Genomic DNA, 24,719 nt, shown 5'->3' on the forward strand with positions numbered 1-24,719 from the left:
TTCTCTTTGTTGGAAGCTGGTGTGGGCTAGACTGCCCTTGAGTGATGGTAGGGGAGAGGTGGGGAGGAATTAGGCACCATGTCTTTAAGGTAGAAGTATCAAAGAATTTGTGGGCTTATTTAAAACCATCACATGCATTATGTTTTCACTTATAGTTGGTTACTAAGAAACTGAGATTGTCCATTTGAGTATCTTCTTTGGTGATGTGTCTATTCAAACCTAGTGCCTATTTTTCTCTATTGTTTTTAAAAATTGATGTAGGAGTTCTTTGAATATTCTGGATGCAAGGGTTTTTGTTAGAAGTCTGTGCTGGCAATATCTACCCAATCATGGGTAATTGCTCTTTCATAACTTTCAGTGTTTTTAAGTGTCTTACAGTTAACATAAATTATATTTTTAAATATATTTAAAAAGCAAAGTTTATGTGGCAGACTGACAGTGAAAGCAGACTGCAGAGAGTTAAACCATCAATGGACATGAGGGAAAGGACACAGTAGTTGCTGGCAGGATAGCTATTTACTGGAAATTAGTCACTGACCTGAATGTTCCAAACTCTTGTTTCTTTGGAAAATTGTAAGGGTAGGCATTTAAGAAGCCTTAATTCATAAAGGTCTATTTTCTGTCCCAAATTTTGATGATGATTCCAAGGATAAATTATTATGTTCCCTGCCTTCCCAAACACAGTTACCTCTTTGCCAGAGATGTAAGTGCTTTGAGCACTACTCTTTGCTTGCTCATAAGAAATGCTCAAAATGTGAGCAGGAACACAATCTTTATTTGTAAGTAACTAGCAAAGTAGCAGAAACATTGGCTGATGTCAATAATCTCTAATCAACCTCCCCTTTCCTATGGTTTTCTTCAGAATTGGTTTGTTTTATTTGTTATGGGAAAGCTTTCTCCATTTACCCTTCATCAATTATCCTGCCAGATAATAAAAATATTTTCAGCTACCCTAATTCTTGGTACTTGGTTATCATTTGGGATTTAATCTAAAACTCTTAAAGAATTCTTAAGTTTTTCAGAGCCCAAAATGATGAGAATGGAACAATATTATTGCTAAGGACAATGCATGTTTTTATTTATTTATCTATCTATCTACCTATCTATTTATTTATTTATTATTAAGATATCATTGATATACAATCTTATGCTCAGGTTTCACATGAACAACATTGTGGTTACTACATTCCCCCTATTATCAACAATGCATGTTTTTAAACAGTTTAACATGATAAATAAAATTTAAAAGCCACCGGATTTTGACTTCCTTACTTAGCATCTCCTGGAATCCCGTGGAATAATTTCTTTCCTAACCCAATAGCTTACCTGGTTAAGATCTATTGTTTCAATCACCACATGAAGAGGCAAACTATTTTGATCCTAAATGGATCACACAGTGAGACGTCTCATCAGAGAGGAGGGCAGAGCGCGCCATCTGCTGGGGGATTATAATCCTTCCATTTCTTCAGAAAGTAAATGGCCTGAGTCTAGTTAAGTCACAACTTGATCACCTTTACTGTTTCTGACAGACAATTATTTGCCTTGAGACTGTCTGTCTTTTAGCTATGTTTCAGAGAAAAACAAAGTATAATTTACCCTAAAGATACAAATAATTTTAAGCCAGCATATGTAGAGTTACCCAGCCATTATCTGCTGTTATCCCAGAGGATATCCTAAGGTAATAGGTATAGCTGAAAATTTATTTAGGGTGATCTCAGTGGTGTGTCTGTTTGTGTGTGTATGTATTCCCACCAAACTGATGTCCCTTCCTTCCTTCCTTTTTCTTTCTCTCATCTTTGTTTCTATTTGTTTCCCTCTTTCCTTCCTTTGATCCTTTTACTCTTCCTCTTCCTCCTCCTCCTCCTCCTTTTTCTCCTCCCACCTCTCTCTCTTTCCCTTCTAATGAATTAGAGCGATTTCTGGTATGCATCCAGAACAAAGACCATACGTGGAATAGCTCTATGTATATTCTGTTGGCAAACTTGTACACTTCTAAATCATGGCAGAAGACTGTGATGAGCGCTGGGGAAAGACAGCTGGGCAAGTAATTTGGTGTTCTTACGATTCTTGGATTCTAGGCCCAGAATACCCTTTAATAGCCAGTCTGCTGGGGTCTCTGCTCCCTAAAGAAACAGAAAGGATGCAATCACAGACCTGGGCTTGGAAGTTCAAAATATGACTCTCAGGACTTGTTGTCAGTATCAATTGTTTCTTTGACCTCTGTCTAGCCTACAGAAATGCAAAACCCCTGAACTTTCTACTGTCAGCTGGATTTCTGCCCTCCAACCTCAACCCTTTGCCTCATCCCTGCACTCCTATCTGTACCCACCTCTCCTGGGGTTGGTGGTCTGGACTACTGGCTTTCTCAGCCTGCTCTGCCCTTTTCCCACTCTCAGACCCTAACCTAACCCTGCCCATGGACAGATTCTATTAGCTCTATGCTCCTCTTAGGATTTAACAATGAGTTGACCCTGTGTATAACTGGCCTGATGCTTTATTTGCTTGATTAAAACTGGTTGCTATTCCAAGCTCAGTCCAGCTGCACCAACTGTGAGAACCTTGAATCCTTGTTTTCCTCTGGATGTGACAGCAACAATTCTGAGTGGATGGATTGAGAAGTTTTACTTGCAGAAATTTAAGAAAATTGCCTTGTCTACCTGAAAACTCAAGGAACTAATTTCATAAACTCTGGGTCTGCTTCTTTATAGGGATGGGTTAGAATGATTCACTGGAGATGGTGAGCATTGGGCTCACCAGTAATAAGGACTTACTGTAGTCACTTTGTGCTCACAGAGCAGTCTGAAAGTTATAATACTTTATCTTCTTGTTACTGAATAGGGGGGAGTGTAATTGTGTGCTCTTGAAGGTGTTTGAGATAATTAGGTTTCAAACATCTCTATGTCAGAATAAAAAGCAATTATTTTTGTCTTATATTAATTTTCTAAAGTTGTGAAAATAATTTTAAATAGTATCTTCTGAGACTGTTATGTCTTCAGAAGAAATTGTTCAGATTTTCTTGATGGTCTTCGTTTTATTCTTTTGTCCTATATTTCAAAATGATACCTACTATTGTGCAGCCAAGTGTTTCAGCAGGCTGTTTTGCTCATTTCTTTTGTGAAGGTGTAGACAGCACCTGAGCCGAAGTCCCTCACACCAGATTTTTAAAATTACAAATAATTACTATATCAAATTAAACTAAAGCTTTAAACGTGTCACAACACAACAGAGTTCTATGAACTTGTGATGGCAATAGTAAAGAAAATGTAAGACTCTTGGAGGTCTTCAAATTAATCTACTAGTGTGGATAAATTGAACGTTCCTATGGCCAGGATTCTCATCTGGCCCTGGTGGGCTAGCTCACTACACACATGTGGGCAATACATTGTTATTGACTCTATAATAAAGCGCTCTGCCCAGTGCTCTGGGTGACATGGCTACATGGCTGTAGGGCTGTAGGACTGCAGGAGAGCAGAAACTGGAGTGGTGGCAGTGTTGAGGACAGAGACTGAGATGGCTGTGGGGGTAGAAAGGCCCAGAGGCAGAGACCAGCTTGCTGCATGTGGACTTGCTCTGAGTGAATGGGATTCTAATGATTGACCTGCCACCATGGGAATAAAGTTGGTGTCTTGCCAATGGGTTTCAGCCATGGGCAAGTTCACTATGGATTCAGTGAGACCAAGGAATGACAACAGAACATCCTTGGGGTGAAAGGGTTTATTACCCAGCTTGTTTTCCCAGCAATAGGTCGAGCAGTAGAATTATGTCTGCATCCAACAGTCTGCAGGTCTGTAATCCTCCTTCATTTCTGCCTCCACCCAGAGCACTGGGCAGAGCTCTTAATATAATGACTCAGTCAATAATAGCTAATTGTCTAGGGTGTGGAAGCAGTAGCGTAGCACAGGCCAGTTACATCATCAAGTAGTTTAGGTTCAGGTGAGGATCCTGACCATAGAAACCTTCACTTTGTCCATATACCACCCCTCCAGGATTCTTGCCTCAGAATTTACATGCTCTCAATCTTCCACAATGGTCCCTGTGCGAGAAAGCTGGAGAAATGTAACCAGATTCCACAACAGCAACAGAGGATAACAACATACAGATAATAAAATTAAGATATAATAGGATTTTGATACAGGTAAGAAAAATTATAATAATCTTCAAGCCAGAGGAGGTTATTTCAGCTGTATTCAAAATCAGTTCTACTCAGATGAGTTCATGACTCACACTTAGAAGTGGTACAGACAGGGAACTCCATGCACTCCAAAGAGTAGCAGATTTTTTGCTAGGGTGTGTTCCCAATCCACAAAGACCTTAAGGGTGATAAGACACATGTTTTTTTTTATTAAGGTATCATTGATAAAAAGTCTTTTGAAAGTTTCACATGAAAAACAATGTGGTTACTAAATTCACCCATATTATTAAGTCCCCCCCATACCCCACTGAAGTCACTGTCCGTCAGTGAGTAGTAAGATGACAGAGTCACTGCTTGTCTTCTCTGTGCTACACTGTCTTCCCCACACACATACCATGTGTACTAATCATAATTCCCCTCGATCTTCTTCTCCCTCCCTCCCCACCACCCTCCCCACCCCTCCCATTTGGTAACCACTAGTGCCTTCCTGGAGTCTGTGAGTCTGCTGTTGTTTTGTTTCTTTAGTTTTAATTCATTGTTACACTCCACAAATGAGGGAAATCACTTGGTACTTGTCTTTCTCCACATGGCTTATTTCACTGACCATAACACCTTCTAGGTCCATCCATGTTGTTTCAAATGTTAGGATTTGTTTTCTTCTTATGGCTGAATAGTATGCCATTGAGTATATGTACCACATCTTCTTTATCCATTCATCTACTGATGGACACTTAGCTTGCTTCCATATCTTCACTATTTTAAATAGTGCTGCAATAAACATAGGGGTGCCTATGTATTTTTGAATCTGAGAAGTTGTTTTCTTTGGGTAAATTCATAGGAGTGGAATTCCTGGGTTAAGTGGTATTTCTATTTTTAGTTTTTTAAGGAACCTCCATATTGCTTTCCACAATGGTTGAGCTAATTTTCATTTCCATCAGCAGTGTAGGAGGGTTCCCCTTTCTCTGCATCCTTGCCAGCATTTGTTATTCTAGTCTTTTAGATGTTGGCCATCCAAACTGGTGTGCGGTGATATCTCATGTGGTTTTAATTAGGATTTCCCTGATAATTAGCAACGTGGAGCATCTTTTCATGTGTCTGTTGGCCATCTGAATTTCTTTGGAGAATTGTCTCTTCATATCCTCTGCCCATTTTTTAATTGGGTTATTTGCTTTTTGGGTGTTGAGGCATGTGAGTTCTTTATATATTTGGGATGTTAACCCTTTGCCGGATATGTCATTTACAAATATATTCTCCCATACTGTAGAACTTTTTGTTCTACTGATGGTGTCCTTTGCTGTACAGAAGCTTCTTAGTTTGATGTCATCCCATTTGTTCATTTTTGCTTTTGTTTCCCTTTCCTGAGAAGATATGTTCATGAAAGAGTTGCTCATGTTTATATTCAAGAGATTTTGCCTATGTTTTCTTCTAAAAGTTTTATAATTTCACGACTTACATTCAAGTTTTTGTCCATTTTGAGTGTACTTTTGTGTATGGAGTTAGACAATAATTCAGTTTCATTCTTGTACATGTAGCTGTCCAGTTTTGCCAACACCAGCTGTTGAAGAGGCTCTCATTTCCCCATTGTATGTCCATGGCTCCTTTATCGTATATTAATCGACCATATATGGTTGGGTTTATATCAGGGCTCTCTATTCTGTTCCATTGATCTCTGGGTCTATTCTTGTGCCAGTATCAAATTGTCTTGATTACTGTGGCTTTGTAGTAGAGCTTGAAGTCAGGGAGAATAATATCGCCAGCTTTATTCCTCCTTCTCAGGATTGCTTTGGCTATTCAGGGTCTTTTGTGATTCCATATGAATTTTAGAACTATTTGTTCTAATTCCTTGAAGAATTTGTTGATATTTTGACAGAGATTGCATTGAATCTGTAGATTGCTTTAGGCAGGATGGCCGTTTTGACATTGTTAATTCTTCATATCCATGAGCACGGGATGTGTTTCCATTCATTGGTATCTTCTTTCATTTCTCTCATGAGTGTCTTGTAGTTTTCAGGGTATCAGTCTTTCACTTCCCTCATTAAGTTTATTCCTAGGTATTTTATTCTTCTTGATGCAATTGTGAATGGAATTTTTTTCCTGATTTCTCTTTCTGCTAGTTCACTGTTAGTACATAGGAATGCAACAGATTTCTGTGTAATAATTTTGTATCCTGCAACTTTGCTGAATTCAATTATTAGTTCTAGTAGTTTTGGGGTGGATTCTTTAGGGTTTTTATGTACAATATCATGTCATCTGCAAACAGTGACATTTTAACTTCTTCCTTACCAATCTGGATACCTTTTATTTCTTTGCGTTGTCTGATTGCTGTGGCTAGGACCTCCAGAACTATGTTGAATAAAAGTGGGGACAGTGGGCATCCTTGTCTTGTTCCTGATCTTAAAGGAAAAGCTTTCAGCTTCTCACTGTTAAGTATGATGTTGGTTGTGGGTTTATCATATATGGCCTTTATTATGTTGAGGTGCTTGCTTTCTGTACCCATTTTGTTGGTAGTTTTTATCATGAATGGATGTTGGATTTTGTCAAATGCTTTTTCATCATCTGTGGAGATGATCATGTGGTTTTTGTCCTTCTTTTTGTTGATGTAGTAGATGTTGTTGATGGATTTTCGAATGTTGTACCATCCTCGCATCCCTATAATAAATCCTACTTGATCATGATGGATGATCTTTTTGATGTATTTTTAATTTGGTTTGCTAATATTTTGTTGAGTATTTTTTCATCTATGTTCATCAGGGATATTGGTCTGTAATTTTCTTTTATTGTGGTGTCTTTGCCTGGTTTGGGTGTTACAGTGATGCAAGCCCCATAGAATAAATCTGGAGGTATTCCCTCCTCTTCTATTTTTCGGAAAACTTTAAGGAGGATGATTATTAGGTCTTCACTAAATGTTTGATAAAATTCAGTGGTGAAGCCATCTGACTGGGAGGTTTGTTCTTAGGTAGCTTTTTAATTACCAGTTCAATTTCATTGCTGGTAATTGGTCTGTTCAGATTTTCTGTTTCTTCCTGGGTCAGTCTTGGAAGGTTGTATTTTTCTAGATAGTTGTCCATTTCTTCTAGCCTATCCAATTTGTTAGCATATAGTTTTTCACAGTATTCTCTAATAATTATTTGTATTTCTGTGGTGTTCATAGTGATCTTTCCTTTCTCATTTCTGATTCTGTTTATGTATGTAGACTTCTTTTTTATTGATAAGTATGGCTATCAAGGGGTTATCTATTTTATTTATTTTCTTGAAGACCCAGCTCTTGCTTTCATTGATTTTTTCTTTTTATTCTTCCTGATTTCATTTATTCCTGCTCTAATCTTCATTATGTCTCACCTACTGACTTTGGGCCTCATTTGTTCTTCTTTTTCTAGTTTCATTAACTGAATTTAGACTGTTCATATGGAATTCTTCTTTCCTGAGGTAGGCCTGTTTTGCAATATACTTCCCTCTTAGCACAGCCTTCACTGTGTCCCACACATTTAGCATTGTTGAATTATTGTTTTCATTTGTTTCCATAAATTGCTTGATTTCTGTTTTAATATGGTCATTGATCCATTGATTATTTAGGAGCATGTTGTGAAGCCTCCATGTGTTTGTGAGATTTTTTGTTTTCTTTGCATAATTTATTCTAGTTTCATACTTTTGTGGTCTGAGAAGCTGGTTGGTACAATTTTAATCTTTTTGAATTTACTGAGGCTCTTTTTGTGACCTAGTATATGATCTGTTCTTGAAAATGTTCCATGTGCACTTGAGAAGAATGTGTATCCTGCTGCTTTTGGGTGGAGTATTCTGTAGATGTCTATTGAGTCCATCTGTTCTAATGCATTGTTCAGTGCCTCTGTCTCCTTACTTATTTTCTGTCTGGTTGATCTGTCCGTTGGAGTGATAGGAGTGTTGAAGTCTCCTAGAATGGATACATTGCATTCTATTTCCTCTTTTAATTCAGTTTGTATTTGTTTCACATATGTAGGTGCTCCTGTGTTGGGTACATAGATATTTATAATGGTTATCTTCTTGTTGGATTGATCTCTTTATCATTATGTAATGTCCTTTGTCTCTTGTTACTTTCTCTGTTTTGAAGTCTATTTTGTCTGATACAAGTACTGCAACTCCTGTTTCTTCTCCCTATTAGTTGCCTGAAATATCTTTTTCCATCCCTTCACTTTTAGTCTGTGTATGTCTTCAGGTTTGAAGTGAGTCTCTTGTAGGCAGCATACAGATGGGTGTTGTTTTTTTATGCATTCAGTGGCTCTATGTCTTTTTATTGATGCATTCAGGCCATTTACTGCCAGAGTCCAGCTTCAGCAAATCCAGAAGTCCTTGAAGGATGAACAGCATTAGCAACTGATGGAATGAGTCAGCACACAGACACTAGCAAAAGTTGAGCCTGGCCTTTAATGAAAAGTAGCATCTTGATTATATACTCTTAGATTACATGAAGTACAGATATTAATCATATAATTGACACATATCATGGTTACATGCATTTGGAGAATGAGATTACATCATTTGGCAGGTCTTAGCAGTTAACTTGTTTCTTTTTTTTTTTTCCTGGATAATTATTTTTTATTGAAGGGTATTTGACACACAGTATTACATTAGTTTCAGGTGTACAACACAGTGATTCAACATTTATATACATGATAATTCTAGGTACCAGCTATCACCATACCGTGTTGTTACAATATTTTGACTATATTCCTTATGCTATACATTACATCCTGGTCACTTATTTATTTTACAATTGGAAGTGTGTTTATATATATATATATATATATATATATATATATATATATATATATATATATATACATATATTCTGTGTGTGTGTGTGTGTGTGTGTGTGTGTGAGGGCATCTCTCATATTTATTGATCAAATAGTTGTTAACAACAATAAAATTCTGTATAGGGGGGTCAATGCTCAATGCACAATCATTAATCCACCCCAAGCCTAATTTTCGTCAGTCTCCAATCTTCTGATGCATAACAAACAAATTCTTACATGGAGTACAAATTCTTACATAGTGAATAAGTTACATAGTGAACAGTACAAGGGCAGTCATCACAGAAGCTTTCGGTTTTGTTCATGCATTATGAACTATAAACAGTCAGTTCAAATATGAATATTCATTTGATTTTTATACTTGATTTATATGTGGATACCACATTTCTCTCTTTACTATTATTAGTTTTAATAAAATGCTGAAGTGGTAGGTAGATACGAGATAAAGGTAGAAAACAGAGTTTAGTGTTATAAGAGAGCAAATGTAGATGATCAGGTGTGTGCCTGTAGACTATGTGTTAATCCAAGCTAGACGAGGGCAATAAAACATCCACGTATGCAGAAGATTTCTCTCACAACAGGAGGGGGAGGTTCTAAGCCTCACCTCTGTTGATCCCCATTTTCTCACCTGATGGTCCCCCTGCGACTGTGCCTGTCTTAGGTTGTTCCTCCCTTGAGGAATCTTACCCGTCTCTGGCTAACCAGTCATCTTCCGGGGCCATACAGGGAAATGTGAGGTTGGTAAGTGAGAGAGAAGCCATATTGTTTGAAAAGGTTAGCTTTTTACTTCTTTGCATATTTACGCCCTGTGGCTTCTATGCCCAGCATTTGTCTTGAGGTGTCTTTGCCACTTGGAAGAATTATGATACTCGGTAAATTCGATATGTGGCATGAATTCTATTTAAGGGTTGTAATTAGGTAGGAAGAAGAAAAGCTATAGAAGTAGCAGGCAGAAGAAAACCTGGGAAGATTGATTATTTCTTTGACATATCTTCTTGTAGAGTAACTTCAGCATGTATAGGTTTTAAACTACTAATTAAATTGTGCACACACATTAACATAATAGGAGTGCAGTTATGCAACCAAAGCATACCTGTAATTACCAGCCATCTCCAGTGAAACCAAGAAAACCAGTTAGGCACCTTAGGCATTTGTGAAAACTTATCTATGATATGGTGGATATTGTCCAACTGAACTTGAACAGTCTGAGAGAATTCAGATAAATTAAAACAACCCATTCCTGGGGACTGTTCACATCCCATATGTTCTTTTAACAGTAAATAGTCTGTGGTTGTAAGATTTTGGAGTGCAACAATTTGCACTTTTCCTAATTCTTGGTTGAGTTCCAACAGTATAGATCCAGTCAAATTTGTTGTTTTACTGTATGCACAGGCCAGCTTAGATATCTTCTTCATCATTCCCATGGCAAGTCCAGGAACTGGTGGGATGAGTGCATCTACACCTGTGGCAGTGCATGGATCTTTGTTGGGGTTTTTTTTGCTGATCATCTTCTGGCATGTGTCTTCCCAAGAGTGCTGATGTTGGAAGTTCTTTTTCATATCGTATCTTAGTTCATTTTCAGGGTAGCCAAATTAGGCTTTGATCCTCTGTATAAACACAAACAGACCCTTTGCCTACACTTTTATATGCCCTTTATATCATTGTGTAGAACTCACTGGAGGTCACCACACAGGAACTGCTTTTTTTTTTTATCATTAATCTACACTTACATGACAAATACTTTGTTTACTAGGATCTCCCCTATACCAGGTCCCCCCTATATACCCCTTTACAGTCACTGTCCATCAGCGTAGCAATATGTTGTAGAATCACTACTTGTCTTCTCTGTGTTGTACAGCCCTCCCCTTTCTCCCACCCCACTATGGATGCTAATCTTAATACCACCCTTTTTCTCCCCACCCTTATCCCTCCCTACCCACCCATCCTCCCCAGTCCCTTTCTCTTTGGTACCTGTTAGTCCATTCTTGAGTTCTGTGATTCTGCTGCTGTATTGTTCCTTCAGTTTTTCCTTTGTTCTTATACTCCAGATGAGTGAAATCATTTGGTATTTCTCTTTCTCTGCTTAGCTTGTTTCACTGAGCATAATACCCTCCAGCTCCATCCATATTGACGCAAATGGTAGGATTTGCCCTTTTCTTATGGCTGAGTAGTATTCCATTGTGTATATGTACCACATCTTCTTTATCCATTCATCTATAGATGGACATTTAGGTTGCTTCCAATTCTTGGCTATTGTAAATAGTGCTGCAATGAACATAGGGGTGCATTGGTCTTTCTCATACTTGATTGCTGCATTCTTAGGGTAAATTCCTAGGAGTGCAATTCCTGGGTCAAATGGTATGTCTGTTTTAAGCATTTTGATGTACCTCCATACTGCTTTCCACAACGGTTGAACTAATTTACATTCCCACCAGCAGTGTAGGAGGGTTCCCCTTTCTCCACAGCCTTGCCAACATTTGTTGTTGTTTGTCTTTTGGATGGCAGCCATCCTTACTGGTGTGAGGTGATACCTCATTGTAGTTTTAATTTGCATTTCTCTGATAATTAGCGATGTGGAGCATCTTTTCATGTGTCTGTTGGCCATCTGTATTTCTTTTTTGGAGAACCGTCTGTTCAGTTCCTCTGCCCATTTTTTAATTGGGTTATTTGTTTTTTGTTTGTTGAGGCGTGTGAGCTCTTTATATATTCTGGATGTTAAGCCTTTATCGGATGCGTCATTTTCAAATATATTCTCCCATACTGTAGGGTTCCTTTTTGTTCTATTGATGGTGTCTTTTGCTGTACAGAAGCTTTTCAGCTTAATATAGTCCCACTTGTTCATTCTTGCTGTTGTTTTCCTTGCCCAGGGAGATATGTTCAAGAAGATGTCACTCATGTTTATGTCTAAGAGGTTTTTGCCTATGTTTTTTTCCAAGAGTTTAATGGTTTCGTGACTTACATTCAGGTCTTTGATCCATTTTGAGTTTACTTTTGTATATGGGGTTAGACAATGGTCCAGTTTCATTCTCCTACATGTAGCTGTCCAGTTTTGCCAGCACCATCTGTTGAAGAGACTGTCATTTTGCCATTGTATGTCCATGGCTCCTTTATCAAATATTAATTGACCATATATGCCTGGGTTAATGTCTGGATTGTCTAGTCTGTTCCGTTGGTCTGTGGCTCTGTTCTTGTGCCAGTACCAAATTGTCTTGATTACTATGGCTTTATAATAGAGCTTGAAGTTGGGGAGTGAGATCCCCCCTACTTTATTCTTCTTTCTCAGGATTGCTTTGGCTATTCGGGGTCTTTGGTGGTTCCATATGAATTTTTGAATTATTTGTTCCAGTTCATTGAAGAATGTTGCTGGTAGTTTCATAGGGATTGCATCAAATCTGTATATTGCTTTGGGCAGGATGGCCATTTTGACGATATTAATTCTTCCTAGCCACGAGCATGGGATGAGTTTCCATCTGTTAGTATCCCCTTTAATTTCTCTTAAGAGTGACTTGTAGTTTTCAGAGTATAAGTCTTTCACTTCTTTGGTTAGGTTTATTCCTAGGTATTTTATTTTTTTTGATGCAATTGTGAATGGAGTTGTTTTCCTGATTTCTCTTTCTGTTGGTTCATTGTTAGTGTATAGGAAAGCCACAGATTTCTGTGTGTTGATTTTGTATCCTGCAACTTTGCTGTATTCCGATATCAGTTCTAGTAGTTTTGGGGTGGAGTCTTTAGGGTTTTTTATGTACAGTATCATGTCATCTGCAAATAGTGACAGTTTAACTTCTTCTTTACCAATCTGGATTCCTTGCATTTCTTTGTTTTGTCTGATTGCCGTGGCTAGGACCTCTAGTACTATGTTAAATAACAGTGGGGGGAGTGGGCATCCCTGTCTAGTTCCCGATCTCAGAGGAAATGCTTTCAGCTTCTCGCTGTTCAATATAATGTTGGCTGTGGGTTTATCATAGATGGCCTTTATTATGTTGAGGTACTTGCCCTCTATTCCCATTTTGCTGAGAGTTTTTATCATGAATGGATGTTGAATTTTGTCAAATGCTTTTTCAGCATCTATGGGGAAGATCATGTGGTTTTTGTCTTTCTTTTTGTTGATGTGGTGGATGATGTTGATGGACTTTCTAATGTTGTACCATCCTTGCATCCCTAGGATGAATCCCACTTTGTCATGGTGTATGATCCTTTTGATGTATTTTTGAATTCGGTTTGCTAATATTTTGTTGAGTATTTTTGCATCTACGTTCATCAGGGATATTGGTCTGTAGTTTTCTTTTTTGGTGGGGTCTTTGCCTGGTTTTGGTATTAGGGTGATGTCAGCTTCATAGAATGAGTTTGGGAGTATCCCCTCCTCCTGTATTTTTTGGAAAACTTTAAGGAGAATGGGTATTATGTCTTCCCTGTATGTCTGATAAAATTCCGAGGTAAATCCATCTGGCCCAGGGGTTTTGTTCTTTGGTAGTTTTTTGATTACCGCTTCAATTTCGTTGCTGGTAATTGGTCTGTTTAGATTTTCTGTTTCTTCCTGGGTCAATCTTGGAAGGTTGTATTTTTCTAGGAAGTTGTCCATTTCTCCTAGGTTTCCCAGCTTGTTAGCATATAGGTTTTCATAGTATTCTCTAATATTTCTTTGTATTTCTGTGGGGTCCGTCGTGATTTTTCCTTTCTCTTTTCTGATACTGTTGATTTGTGTTGACTCTCTTTTCTTCTTAATAAGTCTGGCTAGAGGCTTATCTATTTTGTTTATTTTCTCGAAGAACCAGCTCTTGGTTTCATTGATTTTTGCTATTGTTTTATTCTTCTCAATTTTATTTATTTCTTCTCTGATCTTTATTATGTCCCTCCTTCTGCTGACCTTAGGCCTCATTTGTTCTTCTTTTTCCAATTTCGATAATTGTGACATTAGACCATTCATTTGGGCTTGTTCTTCCTTTTTTAAATATGCTTGGATTGCTATATACTTTCCTCTTAAGACTGTTTTTGCTGTGTCCCACAGAAGTTGGGGCTTAGTGTTGTTGTTATTTGTTTCCATATATTGCTGGATCTCCATTTTGATTTGGTCATTGATCCATTGATTATTTAGGAGCGTGTTGTTTAGCCTCCATGTGTTTGTGAGCCTTTTTGCTTTCTTTGAACAGTTTGATTCTAGTTTAATGCCTTTGTGGTCTGAAAAGTTGGTTGGTAGGATTTCAATCTTTTGGAATTTTCTGAGGCTCTTTTTGTGGCCTAGTATGTGGTCTATTCTGGAGAATGTTCCATGTGCACTTGAGAAGAATGTGTATCCTGTTGCTTTTGGATGTAGAGTTCTGTAGATGTCTATTAGGTCCATCTGTTCTAGTGTGTTGTTCAGTGCCTCTGTGTCCTTACTTATTTTCTGTCTGGTGGATCTGTCCTTTGGAGTGAGTGGTGTGTTGAAGTCTCCTAGAATGAACGCATTGCATTCTATTTCCTCCTTTAGTTCTGTTAATATTTGTTTCAGGTATGTTGGTGCTCCTGTATTGGGTGCATATATATTTATAATGGTTATATCCTCTTGATGGATTGAGCCCTTTATCATTATGTAATGTCCTTCTTTGTCTCTTGTTACTTTCTTTATTTTGAAGTCTGTTTTGTCTGATACCAGAATCGCGACACCTGCTTTCTTCTCTCTGTTGTTTGCTTGAAATATCTTTTTCTATCCCTTGATTTTAAGTCTGTGCGTGTCTTTGGGTTTGAGGTGAGTCTCTTGTAAGCAGCATATGGATGGATCTTGCTTTTTTATCCATTCTATTACTCTGTGTCTTTTGATTGGTGCATTCAGTCCATTTACATTTAGGGTGATTATTGAAAGGTATGAATTTATTGCCATTGCAGGCTTTAAGTTTGTGGTTACCAAAGGTTTAGGGTTAGCTTCTTTACTATCTTACTGTCTAACTTAACTCGCTTGTTGAGCTACTATAAACACGGTCTGAGGATTCTTTATTTCTCTCCCTTCTTATTCCTCCTCCTCCCTTCTTCATATGTTGGGTGTTTTGTTCTGTGCTCTTTTTAGGAGTGCTCCCATCTAGAGCAATCCCTGTAGGATGCCCCGTAGAGGTGGTTTGTGGGAGGCAAATTCCCTCAACTTTTGCTTGTCTGAGAATTGTTTAATCCCTCCTTCATATTTAAATGATATTCGTGCTGGATACAGTAGTCTTGGTTCGAGGCCCTTCTGTTTCATTGCATTAAGTATATCATGCCATTCTTTTCTGGCCTGTAGGGTTTCTGTTGAGAAGTCTGATGATAGCCTGATGGGTTTTCCTTTGTAGGTGACCTTTTTTTTCTCTCTGGCTGCCTTTAATACTTTGTCCTTGTCTTTGATCTTTGCCATTTTAATTATTATGTTTGTTGGTGTTGCCCTCCTTGGATCCCTTGTCATGGGAGTTCTGTGTACCTCTGTGGTCTGAGAGGCCATTTCTTCCCCTAGTTTGGGGAAGTTTTCAGCAATTGTTTCTTCAAAGACACTTTCTATCCCTTTTTCTGTCTCTTCTCCTTCTGGAATTCTTATAATGCATATATTATTCCTTTTTGATTGGTCACTCAGCTCTCTTAAAATTCTTTCATTCCTGGAGATCCTTTTATCTCTCTCTGCATCAGCTTCTCTGCATTCCTGTTGTCTGTTTTCTAGTCCATTAATGGTCTCTTGCATCTCGTCCATTCTGTTTTGAAGTCCTTCCAGAGCTTGTTTTATTTCTGTATTCTCCTTCCTTAGTTCTTGCATATTTCTCTGCAAGTCCATCAGCATGCTTATGACTTTTGTTTTGAATTCTTTTTCAGGAAGATTGGCTAAATCTATCTCCCCAGGTTCCTTCTCAGGGGAAGATGTAGCAGATGCTGAAGCTGTCTGGGTTAGTTTTGTCTGGATCATATTTTTTGCCTTTTCATGTTGACAGGTGCTATTGACTGTCAGCTGGGAGGGCCAAAATTTTCACTTGCTACTGGCCTTTCTTTACTGGGACAACTGCGACCCCTAGTGGCTTGTGTTGAGTAATTGCGTGTAGACTGGGTCTTTGTGTCTTGCCTGGCCGGAATGGAGGATTTTTCCTTTCTGTGGGCGAAGTTTGTCTCAGGCTGCTTCTCTGCTTTCTCAGCGCCCAGAGGGGTAATGGATGGGGGGGACTGTTTGGCTGTTTACCTCCGTGAAGGGTCTCAGAGCTGTTGCCCAGGGGGTTAGTGTGCCCGGTTTTCCCTGTAATTTCCAGCTGCTGGACTATGAGCTGTGTTGTTTCCATCAAGCTGTTAAGTCCCTGTCCCTTTAAGACTTTCAAAAAGCCCCCGCTTTTCTTTGTCACAGGGGCATCAGCTTCAGCACCCGCTCAGAGGTCTTACTCCCTGTTCCCCCAGTATCCAGGCCCCCCGCCCACGCACTGTGTCTGTGCTCTGGTGCGGGTGGCTGGGGCTGGGTGTTCGGCAGTCCTGGGCTCCGTCTCCCTCCTGCTCTGCCTATTCTTCTCCCACTGGGAGCTGGGGGAGGGGCGCTTGGGTCCCGCCGGGCCGGGGCTTGTATCTTACTCCTTTCACCAGTCGCTGGGTTCTTGCTGGTGTAGCTGCAGTCTGGCCACTGTCCTGCGTCTTCTGGTCTGTCTTTTAGGACTAGTTGTGTTTGTTGTATTTTCAAAAGTATATATGCTTTTGGGAGGAGATTCCCACTGTCCTACTCACGCCGCCATGTTGGCTCCACCTCCTAACTTGTTTCTAAGTAAGCTTGGATTTTAGTTATTGTGGCCAGAAAATCTCACATAGGTTAGGTAGGTGCCAGACTCTTGGTTTCTTTACAGATGACTATCTAAAGTTCACTATTGTATTGTTTTTATGTAAGTCCCTCATTCTCTCATAGTTATACTCCCATTCTTCATCTTCATTTTCAGTAAGGCTTACAACGGAGATTTTTCTGCTCTGGAGTTAGGTAATGCCCTGCTCTCATTTGTTTTCTAGTTTGCCAGGTTGTTCTCTGGTTGGCTAACTACAGAATATCATTTGTTCTCTCTACTAACCTGTTGCCATTAATCATTGGATATGTTGTTTGGAGGGAGGCCACATAGGGGCTGGGGAAGGAACCTTGACCCAGGTAAATTTCTCTTATCTTTTTCCAATTAACTTGGGTTCAATTCTCATGGGGTTTCACTTTCCCATTATTGAAGGTAGTCACAGAGACAGTAGTGATTTTTTCCTACTTCCTTTTGGGCCAGTACCTAAAATTTTCAGGGAAAATTAGATATGGCCTCTTCCCTGAAGGGGCAGTTTGAATTGAAACCAAAATAAGCAAATTTATTAGGAGGGACATTTTGAGCAGGAGGGATATTGGACTTGCTCCTTTGGGAAGGCCACTATGCAGTCCCTTCCATCTGACTGCCCAGACTGTGTCATCAGGCTGGCGGTTTGGACCGGCTACTGACAATTTACATTTAAGGTGATTATCAATGGGTTTGTTCTTATTGCCTTTGCAGGCTTTAGATTTGTGGTTACCAAAGGTTCAAGGGTAACTTCCTTACTATCTAACATCTAATTTAACTCACTTAGTATGCTATTAGAAACACAATCTAAAGGTTCTTTTTTTCCCTCCTTTTCCTTCCTCCTCTATTCTTTATATGTTAGGTATCATATTCTGTACTCTTTGTTTATCCCTTGACTGACTTTGTGGGTAGCTGATTTAATTTTGCATTTGGTTAGTAATTAATTGGTCCACTTCCTTTACTCTGGTTTTATTTTCTCTGGTGACAGCTGCTTAGCCTTAGGAGCACTTCCATCTAGTGCAGTCCCTTTAAAATACACTATAGAGATGGTTTGGGGGTGGTAAATTCCCTTAACTTCTGCTTATCTAGAAATTGTTTAATCCCTCCTTCAAACTTAAATGATAATTTTTGTGGGTAGAGTATTCTTGGTTTGAGGCCCTTCTGTTTCATTACATTGAATATATCATGCCACTTCCTTCTGGCCTGTAAGGTTTCTGCCAAGAAGTCTGATGATAGCCTAATAGCCTAATGGGTTTTCTTTTGTAGGTGATCTTTTTCTCTGTTTGCCTGCTTTTAATACTGCGTTCTTGTCCTTGAGCTTTGCCATTTTAATTATTATATGTCTTGGTGTTGTCTTTCTTGGGTCCCTTGTGTTGGAATATCTGTGGTCTGAGAGACTATTTCCTTCCCTAGATTGGGGAAATTTTCAGCAACTATTTTTTCAAAGACACTTTCTATCCCTTTTTCTCTCTCTCCTGGTTCCACTTCAATGCGAATATTGTTCCATTTGGATTGGTCACTCAGTTCTCTCAATATTCTTTCAATCCTAGAGATCATTTTTTCTCTCTCTGCTTCAGCTTCTTTGTATTCCTGTTCTCTAATTTCTATTCTATTCACTGTCTCCTGTACCTCATCTAATCTGCTTTTAAATCCCTCCAATGTATGTTTCATTTCAGCTGCTGTATTTTTTAGGGTGTTTATCTCTGTCTTGAATTCATCCCTTAGCTCTTGAATATTTTTCTGTACCTCCATTAGTGTGTTGATAACTTTTATTTTGAACTCTTTTTCAGGAATATTGGTGATTTCATTCTCACTGAGCCCTCTTTCTGGTGTTTGAGGGATTTGGGGTTGAACAAGTTTCTTCTACCTTTTCATAATCCTATTGGATATTGAGAAATATTAGGTTTGTGTAGGCAGCACCCTCTAGTGCCCAGAAGCTCTGCTCTTTGGAGTTGTCCAGTACCTGGAGCAACGGCAGCAGTAGCAGGTGAGTGGTGTTGGTTCCTACCCTAAAGAGTAAGCCCTTTCCTGCTTCACAGCCACAGTGCCTGCCTCCTCTGTCATGACCAGCGATCTTCACACTGGAAGCAGCCTCTGAGTTATTTGCCTAAGCTGCCATGGGTGGCACTGCCCTTCGTATGGCCTGAAGCAATGGCAGGGGTCACAGGTGAGTCACGCCAGGGTCTGCCAGTAGGACAAAGCCCTTTCCTGCTTCCCAACTGCAGTGCCTCCCTTCACTGTCAGGATCAGTGAGCAGTGTGCAGGCAGCAGCCTCTGCGTTAAGCCTTGTAGTTGTTGTAGGCAGGGCTGCCCTCTGGCTGGTCTGGAGCAATGGCAGGGGCAGCAGTTTTGTGTGCAGGTGCTGGTGGGGAGGAAGAAGCGGCAGGCTGCTTATCACTGTGAGGGGCCTCAGGGCCGTGTTGCCAGCCAGAGGGATGGAGCACCTGAAGCTACTGAAAGTTCCCAACCTGCTGGGCTGAGTATGCAGGATGATTTTGTCCACCTATTTTTTCTCCTGAATCCTTGCCCCTTTAGCAGCCCTCTCACTATTAGGAAGCCACCTTTCTTTTGTCTCAGGGCAGCCAGTTTTGGGAACCTGATGGCAATCTCAGTCTCTGACTTTGGTTTTCAATCCCTCTAATCTCCATAGCACCATGCAATGTGGGTTTGTGCTCCCAGAGTAGATTTCTAGGGCTGGGTATTTAGCAGTCCAGGGCACTACTCCCTCCCGGCTCTGATTCTCTTCCTCCCACCAGTGAGCTAGGTTGGGGGAGTGTTTGGGTCCCGTTGGGTTGCAGCTTTATTACTTTACCATTTTCCATGAGATTTTCTCTTGTCCCAGATGTAGAGTGTCTGGCGCAATCTTATTTCTGGTCACTCTTTTAAGAATAACATATTTACTGTATTTTTATATTATATGTAGTTTTGGGGGGAGATTTGTGCCTCACTTCTCATGTCACCATCTCTTTTCCTCCCTGGTCTCCGCGTCTCGCTATTTTTCCTCCCTCATTTTAAAGAAGAAGAAACTGAAGCTCTCAGTAAGGCTACTGATTTATCCAGAGTCACATAGGTAATTGGGATTCAGCTCAGTGTTTCCAGCTCTATAGTCTACTGTATAAATCTCATAACACTAGAGATCTAGTAGGATGAATTTATTATTGTCTTGCCAATGGGTTTCAGCACCAGGCAAGTTCACTATAGATTCAATGAGATCAAAGAATGGCAGTGGAATGTTCTTGGGGTAAAAGGGTTATACCCAACTTTATTCCCACTGTGGCAGGTCAGTCACTAGAATCCTACCCACTCAGAGCAAGTCTGCATGCAGCAAGCCAGTCCCTGCCTCTGGGCCTCTTTACCCCTGCAGTCATCCCATTCTCTGTCCTTGGCACTGCCACCTTTCCATCCTCTGTTCTCCTGCAGCCCTGCCACCATGTCGCCCAGAGCACTGGGCAAAGCTCTTTATATAGAGTCAAAAACAACATATTGCCCTCAAGAGTAGTGAGCTAGCCAACCAGGGCCAGGTGAAAATTCTGGCCACAGGAATCTTCACTTTATCCACCTTTATTTATTTATTTGTGTAAATTAGTTTAGTTTTGATGAGAAATAATTTTATAAACTGTGTACTGACAAGTTTAGACCAACTTCTCCAGGTAATATTCATGGGCCCTCATTTTAGAGTGACCATTGAAGACAAGAGGAAGAATGTGAATTCCAGGAGGAAAAGTAGAACATCTCATGTAATAATTGTCACACTGATGGGGCGCAGATTGCAGTGAGGTGCTCCCTAACAAAAGGCCATTTGTTTTTTTCTTAGCCTTTGAATTCCTCCCAGTGGGGTGGATATGTGGTATTTGTAATATGACAGTGACTCCTTGGTCCAGGCTACTAAGGAGTAACACTTAAGTGTTCATAATTGATGGACATTTTCCTAGAGCCCTGGAAGAAGACCTCGCAGCAATTATGTGGCTGGGGTATTGATCAAAGGTATAGGAAACTCTGATGAGTACAGGAAACACCAGTAGCAGCTCTGGGCAAGAAACAGTATATATTTGTAAGTATTAAAATTCACAGGACTATTAAAACAGCAATAAAAATAGTCATAACATTTTCAAATTTAAGTAAAAGTAAGGAGCATGTTTCTATATTGTGGGTTGGACAAAATAGATGGAAAGTTTACTGTCTCATGTGTACTTGTAACTTTAATATACATAGTGTTCTCTATTTTCCTTAAATTCTCAACTCTAGAAAAAATGTTGGAATGTGTTAAGAGTATGACTATTTTAAAAATGGATGTGCCCACTTGGGTTTGCACACCTCTTTGTGTTTGTTGAACTTGGGTGTTTGGGAGACACTGTTGCTTAATGTTGGCTAGCAGCCAAACAGGGATGATGGGGGTGTAGACCAGGCTAAAGTCATGAGAAGTAGTGGTCATCTAAATTGACTGCTGCAGATGACTTGCTCCCTGTTCCCCACCACTGCAAAAGTTCATTCTCCAGTTCTGGGTGATAGAGATACAAGCAGACAAAATAGGCCTCCAAGTCATTGTTGGCGCTGTTGAGCTACCAGCCCAGTTTAGGGTCATCTCCCTGGCAGACCAACATAATAAAATGATAATAGCTGACACTTACTGATCATGTACTATGTGCCAGTCTCTATGTTAACATTTTATATCTAGTAAAATGTTTATATCTAGTAAATTCTCACAGCAATATTGGGAAGTAGGTACTGATATTACTCTCACCTTACAGAACAAAGAGATTGACCTGTAAAAGATAATAAGTAATAGAGTTGGGACTTAAACCTAGGAAGCCAGTCCCATAGTCCAAGTGCCTAACCACTGCATTAAACAGAAAGTTACCTAGATTCAGAGAGATATACCTAGTTAAATGCAGCTCCAAGTTGTCAGATGGCACCTGTTTGGGGCCATTTCAAGAACTTTCTAGGCTGCAGGATCATTTCAAATTAAAGTCCCATTGCACATTATACTAAACATTAAAATGTACCCACATCCCTATTAAAAACTGTATGTGCATTTTTCCTGGAATACATTTGAAAAGATTTTAAGAAAAGTAATGTTGCTCTTGAAATGATTTAGTCCTGAATAGATCAGTTTATATTTGATTGATTCCTTGGCAATCATTGGGCATACTCAGGTGTTTGACCAAAGTGAGAAAAAATGTTTTCAAATGCAATAATTTTATGAATATTCAATTCGTATTGAGTATAATGAAGAAATTTCCTATATTTAATAGAGTGTTAATGAAACATTAACTTCAATTTTATCATTTTCATTTCTGTAATTTAGAATATTTTCTTAAAATGTTTTATTGTAAAATAAAACATACAGAAAGCCATACAGACCAAATGTAAGGGTTAATGAGTTATAAGGTAAATACTCCACTGGGTCAAGAAAAGCAACTTCACCAGCTACCCTAGAGAGGACCCCCTGTGTGCCTATCCCGATCACTACATCACCCTGCACCCAAGCCACTATCCTGACTTGTACAGTAATCACTTCCCTATGTTTCTAGTTTTATTACCCAAGTAGACAATGTAATTAAGTCTTGCCTGCTTTTTATATGTCTTTTGAGTTCTCCTCCCTTTCCTTCCCCTACAATTCATCTGTTGAAGACTTGTAGACGGCATCCTAGAGAACCTCCCAGACTGGATTTTGCTGATCGCATACTCATGGCAAACTTGACTCATTCCACTCTCCTCCAAAGGTCACACAAATTGTCAACTTGATCTACAGTTTGATCAGATTCTTCCCTTTGGGAAGACCATGAGGTAGTGTGCTCTTGCGTCAGACAGAGGGGCCTATGCCTGCTGTGCGAAGCTAGGAGTTCTCACTGCTCAGTGCTGAGAACTGTTAGTTCAATGGGAGTGACAAAGTGGACACATTCTAATTACATTCAGTCTTTTTCATCTGTTCACTTGGAAAACTTTCATAAAGTAGTTTGTGACCAGCTGTTTAGAAACCCAGGATGTAGTTCATATAGGAAAGGCTGGATAAAAGTTTCTTTCTTTTCCTTTACTTTTTGGTTTCTTGATTATATACTAATGGTACAGTTCAAAAATTAGTTTTTTGAAAAAGTATTAATATGAACTCATGGATTTAAACATATTTGATAGGTTTTTAATTCATTGTAATTATTATCTTTATTGAGAGTCAAATATCCTAATCTTTAACCAGCAGAAGCCTTTTCAAGTTGACTCTGTCCTTGAGATATTACCCTAGTGATCTTGGGTAGGCCTGTTAAAAAAAAGATTCAACTAAGTAAATTGAAGATCTAATTGGCTTTCTTCGGTAATTCATGTATTGGCCAGCATCTCCCCTAGCAAGCAGAAGATTTCTATAAAATGAAGGTTTTTATAGACAGGAGGGTGGGGCAAAGTTATTAGCAAAAGAAAAGAATGGACTGTCTCAGGCCAAGTCACTCTGCTTTAGGGGGAATGGCAGGATGTCTCTGCATGAAGATTGCCTCATCTTTACGAAGGATGCAGAGAGATCACATGACATTATCTTATCCATGGTGCTGACAGAAAATTCCTGACTGACTCCATTTCTGGGGGAGGTTGAAAGTGCAGTTACATTAGGTATTGAGCCTTGGCTTGGTGACTTGGCCTAGAAGTGACACCATGTTAGGCCTCTGTCTTTCTTTTTAACAGTTCCCCCATTTGATCAGACTTTCAGCTTAACTAAGAGATGGGATCAGCATTTAAGGCATCAGCACCACCCTCAGCTACTGCTGTGTAGTTCCTGCCACATTTGTTGTGCCTTTTGTGTGGGTGCCCATGGGTCATGATGCTTTTGCCTTTATTCCTGTAATAGTCACAGGTTTAAATTTAGGTTCAGGATCCTAGAGTCAGTTATTCTCTTTGATTCTCCCTAGAAGTTCCTGTCTCAGGGACATCATTTGCTTGGTTAGTGGCTGCTTACTTGCATTTAAAGCTTTTGAAAGGATACAACGTGTCAGGGAGATTATCATGATGACTATAAGCAGGATGATCACCAGTGTTTGGAGTGCACTTTAGAGCCATGGTCCCTAAGACCCAAACCAGTCAAAATCAAATAAATCAAAGATAGACCCCTCTGAAAGAATCACCTTTCTAAAATGAGTGGCTTGTTCTGTGATTTTGTGTAACTGAGACTCAATTTCCCCACCAAAAGATAATCAAGGGCTATTCCTGTTATCAAGAACAATTTTGGCCAGAGAGTCTAATGGTCTTTTTGGGGGGCACCTATTCTTCCAGTAGCAGAATCTGCAATAAATTGAAAAGTTAGGGAGAGGTTTCTGATCATAGTCTCATCTGCATTTACACCCAAACAGGGAAGAATGGACCTGCCAAAAGGAAACATGAAAACCTATGGAAGTTACTTTCTAACTTGACAATGTAAATTTAGGGGAATCTATCAGTGAGATGTCTTACTGTGCTTGTAAAAAATCAGGGGCATAATGAAAAATTAGGGAAAAATTAGCTTTTATTCTAGTCTAAAATAAAAGGTTCTAAATTCCAGAAGTTACCCACCTTAGCAAGGGCCTGGGAGATATGGGTAAGGGTGTTATCTTTCCAGGCCAATGCCAGAGTAAAGGCAAGAAAAAGAAAGGGTTTCATTTCTAGTTAAGTAGGAAGCATCGATCTGTCATCTTGGGTGGAAGTAGTCTGTACTGATGCCAGCCTCTTATATTCCTTGTTAATCTGATTCAGAAGTCCCCTGTGTCTGTATAGGACCAGGTCTCAGATGGGGTCTTCTTTAGCCGTGAGATGTCTACCCAAGGCTCAGTGCCTTCTGATTTTTGCAGCAGTGTCGATGCTCAGGAGCACTTGGTAACATCCCTTCCAAGGGGGCTCGAGAGTTGTCTTTTGACGACTTTTCTAGAATACCCAATCATCAGGCTCTAGTCTATGACTGTGATTCCCAGAATTGGAATCTGGGAAGGCTTTAACCTGTTGATGATAAGCTATAGCACAAGGCATTAAAACTTGCACACTCGCCTGAGACAAGACATCAGTAAAGTTTGTATACTGATAGACA

Source organism: Manis pentadactyla, chromosome 6 (assembly GCF_030020395.1).
Source record: "Manis pentadactyla isolate mManPen7 chromosome 6, mManPen7.hap1, whole genome shotgun sequence".
NCBI lineage: Eukaryota > Metazoa > Chordata > Mammalia > Pholidota > Manidae > Manis > Manis pentadactyla.